Consider the following 16,669-nt stretch of genomic DNA (forward strand, 5'->3'; position numbering starts at 1 on the left):
TTGGCAGGTTTAAGGCTTTAAAACAACTGAAAGTATCTCTACATTGCCCTCAAAGACTTATCTGGGAGATTTTCAACACAAAAAACACCCGTCCCCAGCGGGATCGCCAAAAGATGATGACACCTTGGGCAAACACACCCAGACCACCACATCTACTCTACCCAGAGGCTTGAAAGTCTCTCTCTCTTACCCCTCCTTGCCTTATTTTTGTTGTCAGAGAACCTGTGCAGTTTTGTGATCTAATACTTTCCTTATTGGAGATAAATATTGAAGGGCATTGTCGATGATTACAGACATCTACTCTGCATCACCTGTTTCCACTTTGGACTTTCTCACACCCGATACACCATAAAATACGAGAGCCATAGAGAAAATAGACATGGGTTTAGAGCAAAGCTGACATAGCCTATATCATGGCAGAATCCTTTAAAAAAACAGCTGCATAATGATGAAATTTTATAAATCCCCATGCATACTTTGACGGGTCGACCAAGAAAGAACGATCCCCTCCTTTATTGTATCAACTTTGCTTTATAAGTCACTTTTTCCCACTCTAACTTCAGCCTGTAACTCCACCGGAGACCACCTCCTTTCAGGCCGCACTCCTTCTTGCAGCCCTCTGAACCTGCTTTTCAGCTTCAAACTCCAGTCGCCTACACTCCCCAAGGCTAACGCCTCTTATCTACAGTTCTGAAGGCCTTTCCAACTCTTGCTCTCAGATTTCTCTCCCTTCCACAGCGGCATGCATGGCCACCTTCATACATCACTCTTCTGGTGCTTTCCTCCCGTTGGCTGCCCCTCATCAACACCTAGTGAAAGCGCTAGTAGGGAGCTGTCTTTTCTCTCCTCACGGCCATCCTTCAATATGCATTGACGACCCCTTCTGATGGAAACCTCTGAGTGATCACCCTCTATTGTCCTTTCCCTTGACTACCAAACCCCGTGGCAGCTACTGCCCTCAGATACGGCTTCCCAAAAGCTTCCACGGGCAGTGCCCCTCGTAGACTCATGCTGCAAGCCCTCACACCTGGCTGTCCTTGTCGATGATGGCCACACCGTCTTCCTGCCTTCACCACCCTTGCAGCCTCCCTTGAGGGCTCCCTACTGAGCTCGTCAGATTTTTTCCCCCTTTCCTGTCTGCAGGTCGAATCCGGGCTCTCTCTATGGTGCTCCCTCCAGAATTGCTCAGGATGGCAGCCTCCTTCTGCCCCTTGTGAGCTCGCTTCAGAGCTTGGTTTGCAGCTCGGTGGTCCACGGCTACCCCCTTCTTCGATTCAGGTACCAGGCCTAGCGTCCCTCTGTAGCTCCTCCTGAGATGGTCCCCCCTAGCTCTAGTGCAACTCCTTTTTTAGGCAAGCTCGTGCAGGCCTCGAGAGCCTTCTCCCATGCCCATGATTATCTCGCCCTCAAGCCTTCCTTACTTCACGTGCTCAATTTGACCGCTGGAAACGTTGACAGATCAGAAAAAACAACCACCAAGGCCTTGTTCTCATGAAACCTTCTCAGCTTCCATAATTTCAGCCCTCTCCTCAAGGGTACATGGAGAGTGGTGACTTTGACTTGAACCTTCATCCCGACCATCAAGGGTTAGCCAATATTGTTATGATGATTCTCCATGCCACAAGGCAACTTTTGATTCCAAAATAGGAGGACTCAATCCCCAATAAAGTAGCCTTTGGGATTCTATCTTCAGGCATATACATGCTACGATGCCTGTTTGTCTTACTGGTTGGAGTCTGTCTTGCATGACAGTTAGATTTAAGCTTCGAAATAGGTTGATCTTAGCATGGACCGGTCCCAATGAGCTCAACATTTTGAAGCTTTCAGTCAAATACACCTCAAACCTGCTTTAGCACTTGGAGAGTCATTACGGAAGCCGCCAACCATGGGGTTGTCCTGCTCTTGGATGCGCTCTATGAGGAAAATCTAGAAACCATCATCTTTGCCCAACCCCTTAGTTGAGCATTGATGCTCAACTCAAGCTTCACTAGAGAAGTATGAGCACATGTCGCCAAGAAACCTGTACAATATGCTTGAGAGCTCTAAAACCATGAAAAAAAAAACCATATTATATACATTGTAGGCCGCTTTGAGACTGTTCCTCTACTGCCTCCTCCTACTGGATACTCGAACTGAAATCCCACCTGGATCAAAGGGAAAGCTCTGAGCCTCCCTACTTGAAGACCGATTCTCGCCTGGATCCCAAACAAATTGGGCACCCTCTTGAGGCTTGTACCTTGAACATAAAGCCTCGGCACAAGAACACGAGCATATAGACAAGGTGTGCATACATGCCATACTCTCCACCTGAAGCTTGGGACCTGTAGCTGCCACACCACGATAAGACCATTCAAAATTGCCACCGACATAAAAGCAGATGCCCTGTGTGAGAAAGGCATCTCCTTGATTGATTACATCTGCTTCATGAGTGTTGAGAGAGGTTTCATCTAGCATTGACTGTTGCATTTCTTGCTTTTTTGACTCACGAACACTGTTCAGCGCTCTCATGGCTTTGATCCTGTCAAGAGCCTCATTGACATAAACAACCTGGGATGGGTCCATCGGAATATCTAGGTCATCAAAACCCCATTCATCATCTACATCCACGTCCTCTCTGTCATCCAACATATCCAAAGCCTCCAATCTGGCAAAAGGACCAACCAAGCCCTCATCTGCAGACTCATGTGCTAACACTTCATCCTCTTCAGCAGAGACTTCATCTGGTACAGCCTCAAACTCTATTACCACCTGCTCCTCGACAGTGGGTAATTGCCCAACCCCTTGCTCTGGCAGAGCTTCTACCGCATGGCGCGCCAATCTCTCCTCCTTTGATTGCACTGGCTCAACCACCACATCATTAGCTAAGCAAGACAAGAATTCATCCCATACCTTTTCAGACTCCAAGTTGGTATCACCATCACGTAGAGGGAAAATCTCCTCGTCCTTGACACATGATGACCCGCACTCTAAGATTGCATCTCCATCAGTTCCCACAGAGTCTACTACCGGAGACACCTCTCCGCGGCCGCTCACCGACTCTGGAACCTGTTGCACCTCTGTATGCTGCCATGGCAAGGCTGCCCATTGCAATAGATCCTCCATGCAGCTCCGCGAAGCCCTTGCCACACATAATCTGCCATTGCTTCATGTGTCTGGATATGCAACTCCTCCATCTCTAGCTCTACCAGCCATATCTAAGGTCGAATCCTCTGCCCTGGTGCTCCACTAAACCACCCGTCAATCTTGGAATACGCCATCTGCAACACCTTGGCCTTCAAAACTTCAGTACGGTTGGAGTTATCCTTGGAAATGCCCCTCAAGACTTATCTGGGAGCTTTACGATACAAAAAACATTGTTCCCCAGCAGGGTCGCCAAAAGATGATGGCGCTCAGGCAAACACACCCATACACAATCCTTAAGACTCTTTTCAGTTGCCTCAAAGCACACACTGGCAAACTTTTTTAGAAGAAACCTCTCTAAACAAAAAACTATTCTCACTCTAGAGTACACATAGGAGTCTCTCTCTCTCTCTCTCTCTCTCTCTCTCTCTCTCTCTCTCTCTCTCTCGGACGGTTCTTACTAGAGATACAAAGCCATCGGGACACACTACTACAGCCACACACAGCTACACAGACAGAGGGGAGACAGTCGCAGCTCACAGACTTCTTTCAAAGGATTACCGCCCCTCCCCCACCAGACACTCAGAGGGGAGTGACACTCCCACAGGCGGAGGTGAGCCGAACTAGACGACGACCACGAGTCACAGGCTACAGGGGCGCGAGCTCCCACCACCGACAGATCGAGGAGATCCGAGCCCGGGAGCGCCGTGCCACTGAGGAGCGAGTGGCCCGGATGAGGGCCGACCCGACAGCTTTCATCCGGGCAGCCTTGGCACCAGACCCGCCCATGTACCACATCTTACATCCCCCCATTAGTACAGGATGGAGCTAGATAGCTTGATGCATTCTCATGATTGTACTACCTTGAGCATATAGACATGCATATACCCCTAGAGATAGAGCTCCATCCCTCCTCAGATACCCCACTACCTACACTCAGTTCAGTTTTGTATCAGTTTTTGTTTCATTTGTCTTTCCGATAGACGGATGACATACACACCATGTACATTTGATTTGTCTCATAGGCCGATTTCGGCCTGACATAGACGTTAAAAATCTTTCTTTCTCTCTCTCTCTCTCTCTCTCTCTCTCTCTCTCTCTCTCTCTCTCTACACACTCACATGGTTGAATCATCAGCCTTGTTCAGTCCTGAAGACCATCCCCAGAAGGAAGCTACTTACATAGTTATGCAAAATCAAAGTGCCCTTCTCCTATGGCGAGCTTGTCTCATGCATTGAGAGGAGCTCCAAAGCTATGATGCCCCTTCCTTATTCACGATAGGGGCTCCTTTGAATACAAGCTCTCTGAGCTCTTGACATTTGCTTCACATAGTCTCGCTCCTGACCTGGCGGCCTAGGATGAGCTTTCTCTCATTCTTTGACTACGGCCTCTCGATGCCCATCTTGAGCATGACAGCCCTTGCACCTTGTGTGCTTGCTTCAACGATCCTTCAATGAGCTCTCTCTTTAAGCTCCACCGAGACTACCTCCCGAAAGGGTTGCCTCCCTTCTCTTCAAGCTGGCCGCCCTGCAACACATCGCCCCAACTCCTTTTGCTTACAGGTGCTTCCTTCTCGTTTGTTAGCTCTAGCCCGAGTACGGCTCTGCATGGTTCTTCCCCCTTCTCCAACTTGTGTAGTTGCCGCCCTATGAAGCCGACCTTGCAGTCCGTTTCTAGCTGCTCTGGATGACCCCTCTCAGCTAAAGCCCTCCTCAAGGCTCAGGTCCCTGCTTGGCATGGCAAGCTCTCCAAAACGAGCTGCCGCCCTCCTGCTCCCCCTTACATTGCATGCCCTCTACAATCCTCGAGCAGCCCCTCCTTTTGCTCGGCTCCCCCTTTTTATATTGCTCTGTAAGTGGGAGCCTTCAGCATGGCTCCCCTCACCTCGCCTCGCGGCTTCCCTTTCTCTTGCTGGCGGCGCCCACGTGCATACCATCCCTCCATCATTGCAAGCGGCTTTCAGCTTAATGCAAAAAAGCTGACTGCTCTCCTTTTGTTGAAGTGGGTGGCCTCCGAGTCTTCTCAACTGCGTGGCCCATGCTGCCCCTCGACCTTCTCATGGCGCCCAGCTTCTCCATGGCGGCCTTTCACGTGCAGGCCCATGCCGCCATCGTTGCAGACGATTCCAAAAATGTATTTCTTTCTTTTTACCTTAATAGATCGAGCAAGAGTGAGTTCTCACCATCAACGTTGGACTCCTTTACGTCAACTTGAGTATGCTTTAAGGACTCCATCCTAAACCGTACCAAGGCCCATCAAGCATATCAATGTGGTTCCCATTCAACATAAGCAATGGCGTCCGACCCTCAGCCATCTTTGCAAAAAGAGCGGGCAATGGATGGTGATGCCGAAGTAGACACTCCCTGGATTGATCTCTAGCAAGGGCCTCATGAACACCCCTCTTCTATTATAGGTTGGCTAGTCCTCTCATGCTCAAGGCGAATTGAAGTCCACCCTTTGCATGTAGGCGGCTCCGATCTCTGAGGTTTACGCATATATGTATCTTGTATCCATTTTAGCACCTGCATAACCATATCCCTCGTGCTTGAAAGTAGAATTGCTCGCTTTGGGAGCTCATCGGTTGAGAAGGATCAAGAATCTATCAACGTTTGTACTTGCTATCTTTCACAACTGATACAAAATCTTTCAATCCTTTCTTAACCATACATGCTACCTCTCCTTATCCTCTTCGTTGCTCGAGATTCTTTGACCACATCAATGAATGTACATTGTAATCCTCTAAGCGGTGAATCCTTTGTGTATCATGCTCCCAAGTTTCAACAAGAAGTACAACATCGGCTTTGCTCGTTAGTTCATAAATGCCAACCCCCGCATTCCATGGATATCCGTTACAATTCCAAAAGCATATTTTCAATTGTAACTCGGTCACATAGGTCACGCATCCCTATTTGCTCGAGGGACTTGCCTCCTCCTTGGGCACATTTTCGTCGTGAGAGATCTCCTTGGTTTTCTTATTCTTTTCCTCATATGCCTTGCGACACATATTTTGTTGCTTAATAGTGCGATCTTCACATATAAAACATTTTGTATCCCTCAAATATATTTAATTATTATCAAGGATAATCTTTTGTTTGGTCTTATCCGACATGGTGCATACAATTGGCCGTTCTCCCGAGCGAGGAGCTCCTTGCTTCCCCACTCCATGTGCTCGATAGACCATAACTCCGGACATGCCAAAGTGGGTTTTGAAGAAATCTTCGATAACAATGGCAAGAGAAGGAGGTGTCTCTAACTTCTCTTCGGGAATTCCACGAATAACAATGTTCTTGGAATGTCGCTCCCGTTCCTTCAACTCCTCCACATCCACATTCTCAACATTCTTTGTTTGAACCATAGCTTGCATCAGTGAGGAATTAGGAACCACATTGTTACCACATACATCAGCCCAAGACCTGTTTGTGCATACATTTTTTATGTCGCATACATCCCGGCTCATGGTGTCAAATTTGTCCTCTTTCAATACATGGTCATGCTCTACATTGCTCATGCGCTCCTTTAAAGCATTCAAGTCCACAAGAGAGCGTTTACATTCCTTGACTTCCTCTCAAGTTGGAGAGAGAGAGAGAGAGAGAGAGAGAGAGAGAGAGAGAGAGAGAGAGAGAGAGAGAGAGCTAACTGTTACAGCTTCTACAGCGCGAATCCTAACTGTTACAGCTTCTACAGCGCGAACCCTAACTGTTACAGCTTCTACAGCGCGAACCCTAACTGTTCCCGCTGCGCGAATCTGCTTGCGCGAACCCTAACTGTTGGCGTTGCGCGAATCTGTCTGCTGCACGAAAACCTAACTGTTCCTTGTTGCGCGAATTTGTCTGCGCGAACCCTACCTGCATCCTGTCGCTGCGTCTCCTGCCTGCAGCCGCCACCTCGCGCTCTGCTGCCTGCAGTTTGCCGCCACGCGTTCAGCTGCCCCACGCGTCTCTGCCTCCGAGTACCTGCAGTCCCTTCCTCAACCCCTAATTTCTTGAAACCCTAATCCCTGAAACCCTAATATCCTGCAACCCTAATTCTCCGAAACCCTAACAGTCCGCCAACCCCACCTGTTTCAAACCTTCACCGTGTGCATCGTTCTACTACCTGCAAGGGAAGGAGACAAAGAGAGAGAGAGTGACAGAGTTCAAGCTCCACTTCGGGTCTTGCTTTTCCCGTTTGCCAGTCTCCCCCATTCTTCATGGCGGCTTTGCCGGTCTTGAGTGCTACACACAGCGCTCCATCACCACTTGCTTGTCGTGTGGATTGTACTGGTGACCTGTTGACACGCATTGACTCCAAAATTCAACAATTGGCACAGCATGCCTTGGTTGGCCGGATGATTGGACAGTCTCCACCTGGCTCTTCTAAACGTGATTGGTGTCAGACTGCATTGGGCACTACTCAGGGACGGGTCTCGGAACTTACATTACTTGGCAGAGGCATATTCATGGTACGTCTTTCAGATCCCGCCATTGCCTCAGCTCTCCTGGCTCGCTCTCAGATACTCTCTGATCGCAGAATGATATACTTGACGAGGTGGTATCCCGAGTTTACTACTGAGGAGTTTGACAGTCGGCATCTTATTCCCAGATTCCCTCTTACGCTTTCCTTCCCGGATATGCCTCTCCATTTTATTGATGAGCATCTCCTTCAGATGATTGCTGCTCATTTTGGCACAGTAGTTCCAGGATCCTGCATCTTCTCATCTGGTCCACCTCGCATTCAGGTCGTGGTGTTTGGGGATACTTCATTACCAGATACAGTTACTGTGGCTGTGCGTGATCGAGACTACTCTTGCCGAATGGTAGTCACTAGCCGCCCAGGACAGAGTTTACGTTGTCACGAAATGGGACACTTGGCACGCGATTGCCCCACTCAGCCACGCCATCGGCGACAACAACAGCCAGCTCGTGGCAACCACGCCCAGCCACGTGGTCAACATCCACAGTCGGTTCCTACTACTACTACTCGAGCACCTCAGCAGCCTAAGGGTGCTCCCAGAGCTCCAACCCTCCATGTTCCTCCCTCTGCTTCAATTCCTACTGAGACTGCATGATAGACAGTAGGTCGTAACCATTCCTTCCGTCCTCGTCAGCAACCCACCCCGCATGCAACCCCCAGTGTTAACTCTCCTGCTCCCTCTCAAGTTTCCGCCACTCCCTTACCCCCAGCTTCTCCTCGCCATTCTGCTTCTTCAGCCCAGGATCACTTACCTCTGCTCCTCATTCACTTGCCATTCCCCTGCCCGCTCCTTCTCCACCTTCTGGTCCACCCCCTCCCTCAGCCGCTCATACTTACGTCCCACGCAGTTTTCTCAGCTCTTGCCCCCTTTCCTAGGGCACTCATCGGGCTGAAATGTGCGGTGACTCAGAAGGACCATTGCGGGTGCAACTCTACCTTATGCATCACAAGCCAGGTTGTGTTCCCTCTTTAATAGGCAGTCGCTCTCAGCCTACCCATTCCTTTTTCCTTCCATTCCATGCAGCTCAGGAATGGTCTGAGGATCAGGTTGTGCATTTTGTGCATGCACAAACTATGGCTCAGCTTAATTTATGGTTGTCTACTTCCGCTCCAGATGTATTGTCTCCACACTTCCCTTCATGTATTGGTGCAATGGAATGGAGTGATGTTTATGCTTGCTATTCATTGCCTATGATCATTCATGTATCCTCAGATGTGGTGCTTCCTATGTCTATGCGCACTTGGGGTGTCAAAGCTGCCGCATCGGTCATGCAATGTAAACAAGCTGAGGTTCGCAGCTGGTGCAATGAGACACCATATTTTAGAGAGGGCTTGCGGGTTGCTTTTCTCCCGCCAGAAGCTCATCCCTTGGATGGCCCAGCTGCCTCCAAGAAGATGCGCAGTTAGTCAGATGCTTTACCAATTCTTTCATGCAGACTATGGATTTACATGTAGTTTCTTGGAATACTAATGGTTTACAGACTTCTCGGGTAAGAGGTTCACGTAAGCTTTTACTTCGCAGAGATTTACACGCTCATGTAGTAGGCACTGTGGATATATTACTAGTACATGAGCATAAGATTGCCACTCCCTTTGGTAATCTCATGCCCTCGGGTGCTCACACTTTTTGGGAGCTTGCTCTAGGCATTCATGGACAGAGTTGCGGTGTATGCATTTCAGTGGGGCCACGATACTTGGCATCAGTTCAGCAGCATGGCACCCTTGTCTCTGGCAGAGCAGTCTATGTTTCTATTCGGATTCGGGACTCTATCATTGGTTTTATGTCAGTATATGCACCCACTACTCCTCGGGAGACAGCTAATTTCTGGTCCTCCTTGGCTGCTGCTCTACCTGCTGTAGACTCTTGGGTTGTTGGAGGCGACTTCAACAACGTCGAGAGCGACTCCGACTGGCGATCGATCACTCCTCCAGTTCTATCATCCATTTCTCCAGATGAGCAGTCAGCTTGGGATCGATTTCTTCTAGCTATTCAAGGTGTTGAGCCTAGCACATACCCTCTTTTGGTCACCACCTTGCTATACTTCATTACTCGTGGGGGTTTCAGAGACAGCAGGGAAGATTATTAGAGCGACTTGATCGTTTTTACATTGGCCCTTGGGCAGCAACTCTAGGTGGATTTACTACTATTTGGCGAGGGACCAGCCTCTCAGATCATTTTCCCATCTCATTGTTTATCTCTTTCACTAGATCCGCTGCACAGAGACGAGGCTGCCGCATCCCTAACAGTGTTCTCAACACTGAAGTTTTGCAGCAGCAGATTCGTGACTTGTGGTCCACGGGTGCTTCTTATTGTGGTCCCCCTGGAGAGTTCCTTGCTCATTGCATTACTCAGTCTAGTATTTACTGCCGTGATCAGACTGCTAGTGTTCATCGTCAGTTGAGAGTACGCGAGTCTGACCTACACATTCCTCTTGGTTCCACACAACGCTTGCTTGAGGAGTGGCCTCAGGATGCTTATCTCGCTGCTAGAAAGACAGATCTCACACAGGAAATTCGTCGCGTACAGGAGGCTAGGTCTGAGTTCACTCATCATGCTTTAGTATCTCATTGGATAGCTAAAGCTGATCGAATGAATAAGGACTTCTTCGCTGCGCATAAAGAGCGCCCTCCTGGCACCACCCTCAGGACTTTGTGCGATGCTCAAGGAACACTTTATATGCATCTTGATGTTATTCTTGATATGTCTGCAGATTATTTTGAGGCATTGTTCACTGCTGATGTATGCACTACTGAGGTTTTACTTGCCCGTGAGCAGATCTGGCATCACACCCGACGTCGTTGTACAGACACTATGGCAGAGATCTTGTTGGCTCCATTCACACTTGCAGAGCTTCATGCTGCTATCGAGAGTCTAGATCCATCTTCCTGTCCAGGCGAGGATGGCCTCACTAGAGCTTTCTTTTTGACCTATTGGGATGTATTGCATATACCACTGCTTCGTGGTTGTCAGGATATCTTTGCATCAGGATATATGCATCCGGATCTTTGTTCAGGTCTCATATCTCTTATTCCGAAAGGGGGTGACACCACTCAGCTTCGCCAGTGGAGACCTATTACCCTACTCCCTTCGGTCTATAAGATATTAGCGTTACTGATCAGCCATCGCTTGTGACCGTTCTTACCAGATATTATTCACACTTCTCAGACAGGCTTTGTCATGGATCGATGCATACTGGATAATATCTTCACTTTTTATGAGGCAGTAGAGTGGGCCAGATCATCTTCTGAACCTCTCGCTTTTTTCATCCTTGACTTCGAGAAAGCATACGATCGTGTTGAGTGGGAGTTTCTCGAAGGATCATTAGCCAGGATGGGTTTCCCTTCGAGATGGATCTCAGGCATTTCCGCTCTCTTCAGGACTACTAGCAGTGCTATTACTATTGGTGGTCGTGTCAGTCGCAGTTTTGAGCTCTCTCGATTTGTCCGTCAGGGATGCCCTTTAGCAGCATACCTGTATCTGTTTGTGGGAGAGACTATGTCCGACTTTCTTCGTGCTCATAGTCATGCATTTCGTGGCTTGACCATGCCAGTACCTTCAGCTCCGGACCTTATCGATCAGGAGTTTGCTGATGACACTATGCTGATGTTGCGTTATTTGCTAGCAACTCTTGATGCCATGCGGGGAGCCCTGGAGGTTTTCTGCATTGCCAGTGGTGCACGCATTAACTGGCATAAATCCTATGGGTTATTGGTTGGCAGTGATGACATACCTACTTGGGGGGTAACTGATGGTTTCACATGGCTACAGCCAGGTCAGACATGTAGATATCTGGGCTCTCAGGTTTGATTTGACGTTTCCTCACAGCAACAGTTTACATCCGTACTTCAGTCTATTCGCAGGAAGCTCTGTCATTGGTCTTCACGTCATCTGTCGTTGGCTGGCCGTGCATTGGTCGCCAACCAGGTCATTCTGGCTACAGTATGGTATACGGCCTCCTGTTGGATGCTACATTCTGGTGTGATAGCTCAGCTCCGCAGACTCTTGCGGAACTTTTTATGGAGTGGCACAGATGGGACTACTGATACTCGTGCTCGAGTTCGTTGGTCCACGATTATTCGTCCTAGATCAGAGGGTGGCCTTGGCATTATTGATCCAGAATTACAGAGCCGCGCCCTTCTTACCAAGCTTATTGTTCGGGGTCTTTTTCCCGGCCAAGAACCTTGGAAGATGCTTCTTCAGGCCGCTCTTTCCACAGCGACTCCGCGCCTTGGCACTAGAGATGGCCATACTTGGCAAACAGGGTATCGTTTTCTCTTTACGGATGCCCCCTTGTGCACCAGCACTCTCTCACCCTTCATCCGCTCGCTCCTTCAGATTTGGGTTTCCATGCGACGAGCTATCAAACGCTCACCTCCCTCATGCTCTGAGGAGATTGAGCGCCAGCCTCTGATTTGGAATGATGCAGTTCTTGATTCTTCGGTTAATCCACCCCGTCAGCTTGGAGAGAGGACTCACATTGATTGGGCTGCTTGGGACACTGGCCCTGCTGCCTCTATGCGGTTGTTTCATGAGACACGTATGCTGGATGTGGATTTTGTGGCAGAACATTATGACATTGGTCGCGGGGTAACAGACAGACTGCTTGAGATTGGCTCTGCCATTCCTTCAAACTCGGACGCAGTCATGCGAGGCACGGTTCAGATGCCTCCACATTGTGGCTGGGAAGGCCTCTTTACTCAGAGCACTCTCTTATTAGTTCGTTTCGACACCATGCTGTTCACAGTTGATACTGACTACTCTTCGGGGATGCATGCTAGGCTGACATATGCTACTACCTCTCCGCACCTTGTCTACCCCGGTGCTCGATGGGAGGCCATACGAGTAGTTGGCTCCCGCGGGAAGCGTCGTTGTGTTGACCCCCGTTTCGCTTCCGCTGATGCTGCACTTTGGAGGCTTTGGGTGTGGGAGGGTCGTGCCCTATCTCAGCTTTACTGGGACCTAGGAGAGTGGCATTGGCCTCACTCTAACCCCACCGGTGCACATGTATCATTCTTTGAGTACACAGTCAGAATTGGAAGATTCGCATTGATGAGACAGCACCCGGAGCAGCCCACTCGTATGCGTTTTTGGTTACATTCAAGTCTCTCCCATGCCTATCTACAGCAGTTTTGGTCAGCCATCTGGGATTTACATGTGGCTCGTCGTATTTCCTTTTTCCTGTGGATGATTGCACATGCAGGACTTCCAGTTGGGACTTGGTTAGCTTCTATGGGTCATGATCCGTTATGTACTCGCTGCTCTTTGCGCCTACCTGAGTCACCTGCACACTGCCTTTGGTCATGCTCGTCTTCTCATGCAGTGTGGCTAGCAGTTTGCTTTTTACTTAGCAGAGCTGGTGTTCAGCATGGATTCCTCACTTGGGAATCTGTCTCCTGGTTGATGCCGATGCCTGGACCGCATCTTTTCTACGAGGGCTCAGACACAGATCCAGCTCTTATGCTTACCTCGACTGGTTACCTGCGAGGGACTTTGGCTATGTTACCACAGATTGCTTGGCAGGGGGATCCTCAGACACGTGATGAAATCTTCTCAGTCATCACTAGCATTGCACTCTGGAATGTTTGGAGAGCTCGTTGTCTTCATATTCTGAGTGCGGCTCCACAGCTCCTTCCGGATACCCTCACTGCCATTTGGCTGGACATCATTCACACCCTCATTTGGCAGTGGGATTCTTCCTCAGGTACATCTAGAGCAGCCGAAGCTGGTCGATTTGACTTCCTTCGGCGTTGGGCCCGATCTCCACTCTTCTTCACACTTACAGGTGGACAGATTACATGGCATTATGCACCTCCTCAGTGGTTTCTCCTCCACTCTTCATACAGACCACCATGAGATTGTTCTAGTCAAGTTGCCACTATAGTGGCTCTCAACCTTACATTCAGCTTGTACACCCCACGTGATAGGCTATTTTGGCATCCGTTGGGGATTATCTTGTACTTAGTAATATACAGCCCTGATTTTTCAAAAAGAGAGAGAGAGAGAGAGAGAGAGAGAGAGAGAGAGAGAGAGAGAGAGAGAGAGAGAGAGAGAGAGAGAGAGAGAGAGAGAGAGAGAGAGAGCATCTCTCATGTATTCTTCTTTCATTTAAATTATTTTTCAGCTAGTATTTTGCGCAGGATGGGTTTTTGAGATGGATGGATCATAGGGTTGTCTGCTCTCTATAGCTATGCTCATAGTCAGATGTTGCTAGTAGGAGGTCGAGGGGAAAGCTTCATGCTTACACGCTCAGTACGGTAGGGTTGTCCGCTTGCCCCCTTCTTGTTTCTTTTTTATGCAGAGGCGATGAGCAGATTTTTGACCTCACAGGAGGTTGGCTTGCGTGGGCTACAATCACCCATTCGGGGAGAGGAGCTTGTGGACGCTAAGTTTGCTGATGACTTGGGCATGTTTTTGGAGGGCTGTGAGGCCAACTTACACAAGTGTGAGCAGGCTTTGGAGGTGTTTTGTTGTGCATCAGAGCATTGATCAACTGGTGAAAGTTGCTTATTGGGTTGGTGATGCACCCACGCCTGAGTGGATGTTGGGAGAGGGCTTTTATTGGATCCTCTCGGGTTGCCCGTTCGCTACTTGGTAGGGGTGGTTGGGTAGGGGCGAAGGAATGTGAGGGGGAGGGTAGGGGCGAGGGGGGCTGGGTAGGGGCGAGAGGGGGTGGGTAGGGGTGAGGGGGGCTGGTTAGGGGCGAGAGGGGGTGGGTAGGGGCGAGTGCAAGAGGGGTGTGTAGGGGGTGAGGGCAGGGAGGGGGTGGGGTGAATAGGGCGAGAGCTGGGCAAGGGGACGAGGGTGAGTAGGGGGACAAGGAGTGGCGGGGGATGATGGAGCTCACATGCAGCTGCTCTCCTCCACCAGCCTGCAGTTACCGTTTAAGCTTCTTGCTACAATCTGCATGCAATATCGTATGCTTTAAGCGGCCGGTGAGTTATACTGAGCTTCGCCATTGCTTACTGTTACTGATTGCAACCCAAAGTCAATATGAGAAAAGATATGCCAAGGCGACAACCGCCCTACCGCACAGGCGATCATCATGCTTGTGCCTGTGGAAAGCGACAATTTCGTCTGCTGAACAACAGAATGCAATAGCCGGCACCAAGGGAGGATTCTGTGGGAGCCGGCACCAATGGAGGAGGGCCTGCCGCCAGGAGCCTACAGCAACAGGGGACAGCATTAGTGCCTGCTTTCTATTGTTTTGGTGACTCTCTTGTAGATGATGGGAACAACAATGTTCGGCGCTCTTGATGATCTCTTTGCCACAACTGTGAACCCTAAGGATGTGGGCATTCTGATTGTGGGTAAGGTCGAGGGGATAAGGGTAGATAGGTACAAGTAAGGAGCAGACAACTATCATGAGCAAGACCGCTATCATGATCTTGGAATTCATCTTCCAAGACGGGCTCTGAGAAGGGAGTTTGCTAGACACAGAGGAGAGCTTTGTTCTGGTCGGAGAAGCAGACACCAAAGGGGTTGATGTTTGAGGGGGAGTGAACTCCTGTAGAGGAGATTGCTTACTGCTTCTATGCTTCTTCATAGGCTCCGGTGGCTCATTAGGTTTAGTTACCGTGGAAACATTTGAAGAGGGTGTACCTTCAGGAAAAGAGTGAATAGAGACTCCATAACAAGGCATAGATTTGGTAGCCTCCAAACACTCCAACAGATCTTCGTCTGACCCTTCAGGTGTAGTAGGCTGCTCTTGTTCAGGGTTGGTTTCCATTAACAAAGAAACTTGCTGCACCACTGGATCCATACCTCCTTTTAAGAGAATGGGTTGCATCGGGGAGCCAGAAGTATGTATCCACATTGCATCGTTTCCCCAATCATGAAGTGCTTTAGTGTGTCGCAGCCATGGTCTTCCAATGAGCAAGGGAAATCCGCCCTCAACCTGGGGAAGAAGAAGGACAACAAAATCCAAGTTAAAAGTAAAGTCTTGTACCTGCAGAGGCACATTTTCCACTATGCCCACTGGGTAGACTGTCCGCTGGTCGGCCAATGTAACTATGAAGGGAGCAGGGCGAGTAGGTTGTAGACCTAGAGCTAACATAGTGAACTCGGGCATCAGGTTGATGCCAGATGCACCATCCACTATCACTCCTGAGAATTGCCGACCCAAAACGGACATTGTCACGCGAGGGCTTCTATAATCAGTGAGTGGAGTAGCGGGATTGGATATCATATAGGACTCTGATGATCGCACTGGGAGGTGCCCGCCACTAGGACTTGCTCCGGGGTAAAGTGATTGAATAACAGCAAGGGTGTCACTTCTAAAACTTGCATCTAGCCGCAACATGTCATAGAGGGACACTTGTTGGAAGGTGTTCTTCAAGATTGTCTCTGCTGTAAGCTTTTCTTTTTCTACCTGTTGTTCCTCAGGTACCTTGATCTTCCGTAGATTTGAAGGTGCTTCCAAGAAAGCTTCATCAAGATCAGAGAGCAAAGATTTGGATTCCTTCATGGCACTGGGGGATGGCTTGTTAACAGTTGGCAGGCAGGGTATCCATTGGTGTGAGAATGTGTGGGGGAGTTGAACTTGCTGGTATGCTAAGACCGAGAGCGGCTCTCTGGGCCCGGGTGAGGACGCCCGATGGCTCCTCTGCCAACTGCGGCGGCTTATTTTGAGGGGTAACCACGTGGGTAGAAGGGGGTGGCTGAAAAACGGTGCTCACTGCTATCAAGTTGAGCTTGGGAAAGGCAAACTCATCCTGGCTTTGACTTGAGTTCGAAGCCGTGGATGCACGAAGTTTAGGGCAATCCTTATTGTAGTGATCCTTCGTTTCAAGGCAATGACGGCAAGGAGGGGACCCTTCTGGCAAGGGGCATTTGCTTTGGTAATGCCCATATTCCCTGCATCTGTAGCAAAAAATGGGCCGATTCAAAGGGCGAGTCGACGGACGAGGTGGTCCTTGCTCCCGGTGCATGGAGTTGGAGGTGGAGGCATAGAAGTTCTGAGGGGATGAGAGAGCATGGGTATGATAAAAGCTCTGAGACGGAAAAGTACTTTGCATACCTTGCATAGGAGGGGCTGTCAGCAAAGGTGGCATATGGTGTGGATGGCCACAAGGAGAAACCATGTTGGATGCAGGTGCT

The 16,669-nt window shown here is 49.5% G+C and overlaps 1 protein-coding gene across 1 annotated transcript in view; it reads left to right on the forward strand.

The window, feature by feature from the left end:
- The window catches only part of CAND1 (cullin-associated and neddylation dissociated), a 105,284-nt gene that overhangs the window by 39,035 nt on the left and 49,580 nt on the right, over positions 1-16,669 (forward strand). The window lies entirely within an intron of this gene.

Source organism: Adiantum capillus-veneris, chromosome 23 (assembly GCF_014529385.1).
Source record: "Adiantum capillus-veneris isolate H3 chromosome 23, ASM1452938v2, whole genome shotgun sequence".
NCBI classification, from domain to species: Eukaryota; Viridiplantae; Streptophyta; class Polypodiopsida; order Polypodiales; family Pteridaceae; genus Adiantum; species Adiantum capillus-veneris.